At 40.5% G+C, this 4,543-nt stretch overlaps 1 protein-coding gene across 1 annotated transcript in view; it reads right to left on the reverse strand.

The window, feature by feature from the left end:
- The window catches only part of LYRM4 (LYR motif containing 4), a 134,386-nt gene that overhangs the window by 104,245 nt on the left and 25,598 nt on the right, over positions 1-4,543 (reverse strand). The window lies entirely within an intron of this gene.

Below are 4,543 nucleotides of genomic sequence, written 5' to 3' on the forward strand. Positions count from 1 at the left end.
AGCAGCCCTGCTGAGAAGGACTTGGGGGTACTGCTGGATGAAAAGCTGGACGTGAGCCGGCAATGTGCGCTCGCAGCCCAGAAGGCCAATCGTACCCTGGGCTGCATCCAAAGAAGTGTGGCAGAAGACAGACACGGACCTGTTGGAGCGTGTCCAGAGGAGGGCCACAAAAATGATCAGGGGATGGAACACCTCTCCTATGAAGAAAGGCTGAGAGAGTTGGGGTTGTTCAGCCTAGAAGAGAGAAGGTTTCGGGGAGACCTTCTTGCAGCCTATCAGTACTTCAAGGGGGCTTATAAAAAAGATGGCGGCAAACTTTTTAGCAGGGCCTGTTGCGACAGGACAAGGGGGAATGGCTTTAAACTAAAGGGGGGAAGATTTAGACTAGATAGAAGGAAGAAATTTTTTACACTGAGGGTGGTGAAACACTGGCACAGGTTGCCCAGAGAGGTGGTGGATGTCCCATCATCCCTGGAAACATTCGAGGTCAGGTTGGCCGGGGCTCTGAGCAACCTGATGTAGTTGAAGATGTCCCTGCCCACGGCAGGGGGGTTGGACTAGATGACCTTTAGAGGTCCCTTCCAACCCAAACTATTCTATGATTCTATGATTTACTATCTTCTGTTAAAGCAGCAGTGGCCACCCTGCCCTTTGTTTTAATTGTGGGCTTCAGACAGCTTGAAAGATAAAGGTCCGTCGTGTACAGAGCAAAACCTAGCTTTGGGAGTTCAGCAAAGTTATGCGAAATCATTCTGTAGATGGGCGTGGCAGTTACTCCATCTAATTTTACGACAGCCCTCTCCATTACTGTGAGAAATAAAGTTTTGATGGTACAGTCTTCAGCTCTAAAAGATGAGAGAGTAATTGGGAAGAAAGCAAAACACATTAAGTAAATTTTGTTTACAAGAACACTATTGATTTAATATTTGTAAAGTAATTATAAATGATTTTGAAATAGCCTCAGGTACTAATCCTGTTCCTGAATCTCGCTGACAGTTTTTGTGACTTTTTAAAAATTTTTTTAAATTTTTTTTTAGATAACCATGTTTTTCTCTTAAAGAAGCATGGAAACCTCCTATGTTTAGAATAAGCACATGTAATGTATTATCAAATGCAAAGGAAAAAAGACTTTCCTCTTGTCCCCCTTTCCTGGTTTAACCTTTATTACACCCAAGAAGGGAAGAACAATTTGTTGCAGAAACTTGTAAGCTTTGTGCAGTTGGATTGGTGCTGTGGACTGAAAAAATTAATTATTTTCTTACGTATTTTATTATTGCATTTTCTCGGAAGCGATGGATTATGGTCTCAGAAGTCTTGTCATTCTGCAGTAAGTGGGCATTGCCTCTGCTGTGACTGGGGTACAGGTGTTTCTGCTAGCCTTCTGTGTACGTGCATCACTGCAAGCCTGCAGAGAATTTGAAGGACAGACACAGCCCAAGTGACCACTGTTGTGTCCTGTGGCACTGGAGCCTGGATATAGGGAAGCAGTAACGATCACTTCGTTAACTGCCTCCTCATTCCCTAGGGGGAATCCACACCTGAGTTTAATCTAGACACCAAGCCAGGACCAACCAAGACATGGGCAGATGGTTTGGTTTTTTTACCCCCAAAGTTCTCTGGTTTAAAACTCAGTGCTGTTTCATTGTTACATTTTATGGGGATGGGGCTAGAGATATGTTTTTCTTAATTGCAGTGGTACATATAACCATTGTTGAAGGGGGTTGGTGGGTGTTCATTTGTACAGAAGTCTTTGCTTTTGGCATTTGGCCTGAGGAAGGAAGGTGGCCTGTGCCTTGCCCTTCTGCATCCCTTGGGATAAATAAGCACTTTGAGAATGATATAATAGTATCAGTATCTGGAATAGTGACTAATATTTTAAAGACGTAGCTGCTAAAAAAAAAAGGTAGGGAGAATTTGGATGAAATACCTGCAGAGACCGTGGACTGGTGTGAAAGGAAACAGCTGTTACATTCTCCGGTACATATTGGATGTTTTGTCGTACGTTGCCGAATTGTTCCTTGCGGTACACTATTTCAGCTTTATGACATGGCACTCAACACTTTAAGAGAGCATATGCTTTCCTGGTACACTGCTGTTTGTGTTCATTATTTTTCTTTGGGGGTCAGAATGATAATTGATTGTCGTGATATTATCCTCTCTCAATTACTGTTTTTTCAGTTTGTGAAAACGTGCTAACTTTTCCCTGCTGCTGCGGTGTGGTTTCTCTCTGTGCTTCCCTGCTCTTAGTTCTTGACGGATAGTGTCGTGCACAGTGAGATCCTACCCAGTGTAGAGTAGGACCTTTAAAATAAGGACTATAAATCATGAGAATTCTGGGATTTCAGTCAGAAATGTAACATACTATAATTCAACCATTCCCTGTAGTAAGATTTCCACAGTATCAAAAGGATGCCTTGAATAACTCTGCTTTTTTAAAAAATATATATTTATTTGGTTGCCCTATAGAAAAGAACATTTTTAATCAGGAGGAGAAATGTCCGTGTTTCAAATTCAGCTATGCTGCTGAATTGTTTGCGCATTTTGGAAAACTCTACCTAAGAGTTCAGAGGGAAGAAAAAAACACGACAAAACTCTTCTCAGTCGCTTTTTGTGAGTTACACCATCTCTTTCTGAACTGAGTTGCAGAATGTTGTGTATTCTTTAAAGTAAGACTGTAAGAATAGTAGTAATAGGAAAAACCAAACAAACCCACCCACAGCCCAGTAGTGGGTTTTCTGTTGTAATACTTGGTCATGTGGGAGAATAGCTGTTTTACCACTGCTCCTAAACCTTTGCTGGTTCATGATCTCTCATGCTGCAGGCATCAAACTGAAAGAAACACTGAATTTTGTTTTCCTTGTTGGCCTCAGTTTTAATCTAATTTCCTGTGGCCATGTGCAACACCAGAGGATTTCATGGGCATCATGTTGCCGGCTAATTATGTATCATGTTAAGCAGCTGGACAGTTCAGCAATTGTGGGCTAACATCTGGATCTATGACATGCAACTATATATATGTATAATAGATATACACCATATTAATTTTGATAGATGTTGATAGTAGACATATGTTGGTAAAGTACTTTGAAATGCCTGAAATAAAAATGCTATAAAATTCCAGAATTAAAAGGATAATTTTGTGTTACAGCAATAGGTCAGAGAATAAGTAATAGGGGATTAAAATTATGAATATTGCTTAAATAGTTCAGTGTGTAATTGTTGCATCAAATGCGAATGACACTTCTAACCTTAATGCTGATGAAATCCAAGGTATTTTTCAAGACAAGAACCCAACAAGAAATGAACGTATTTTCGCTGTGTGGTTGGTTGTTATACTGAAATCTTACTGAGAAACCTAATCATGAGAAGCGAGAAGGACAGGATTTATTAAGTGTTCTCATCCATGACCTCATCAATTCAGAAATGCTTTCTTTGCTGTGCTTTCCAGTGTTTTATCTAATTTAGTCTTAAATAACTTCCCTTTCTGTGGGAAAAATATTCTACTTTATATTGTATCTTGCTGTTAAGAAGTGTTTTCTGATGTATGTTTTCTTTCTGTATTTCTGGCCTATGCCACCCTCTTCCCTAAGTTCATCCCACTCTTTCATTTATGCCCCTTAGAGTCATGCTGTGTAATTCCTCTCCCTCCTCCGTGATTTACACTATCATCATATTTCTCCATAGCTGTCGTCCGGCCAGGCTAACTTATTTAGTTATTTTCTTTTTTTTTTTTTTCCTTCCCTTTTTAGTGGATATTGAAATTTTTAGCTTAGGAAGCAAACTTCGCTGTAAAATAAGGACTGATATTTTTTTAAGAGCAACTGAGGATCTCTTTGTAGCCATCCCTGTAGCTTTTTTGCTGACTTGTGATTTCTAGTTTGCCAGGTTGGTATGGTGCTGCCAACCTTTTTTGTTAACGATCACGATTGTATCCAAGACGTCTTGCTAGAGCAAAGTTTGTTCTTCTCTTGAGTTTATTTTTGTCATATGTGAGTGTGTATGTGAATCTGTATAAAAGCATGCGCACAGTCATGTGGTGGTGGTAAAGGTGAAGGTCATGCTGTTCATCCCAGATTCTCCATGCTGTGGCGTTGGGAATTAGTGCACAGCTAACACAGAGCTGTGAGGGTTTTTCTGTTTGCCCAGTCCCATGTCCCAGGTATGGGAAATCAAAGGCAACCTGCTGCTTGGGTGCATGCCGGTTCTTCTGCTCCCATTGTGGGCATGGGCCCTCTTGGAGGGGACTAGCTCCACTCAAGTCATGGGCTATTGCTTAAGTCCTTCCCTGAAAATCCACTTCACTAAGCATTTTCTTATAACTACTTCTTGTGTGATTATTTCCTGGAAGCAATTCCTAGAGCAAAGTATCAGTGGGGGTAGAACTATCATGTTGCTGTAAGATAGAGTGGAGCTGACGTAAGAAAACATGTAAAATAAAAGTGGAAATGTCTTGTGTGATATGTTGAAAAGGTGTTATTGGGGAAAGGTGTGACCTCTGAGAATGGAATGTGTGGAAGACACTAATTTTTGTATTTTTTTTTTA

This window comes from Pygoscelis adeliae, unplaced genomic scaffold (genome assembly GCF_000699105.1).
Source record: "Pygoscelis adeliae isolate BGI_AS28 unplaced genomic scaffold, ASM69910v1 Scaffold186, whole genome shotgun sequence".
Classification (NCBI taxonomy): Eukaryota; Metazoa; Chordata; class Aves; order Sphenisciformes; family Spheniscidae; genus Pygoscelis; species Pygoscelis adeliae.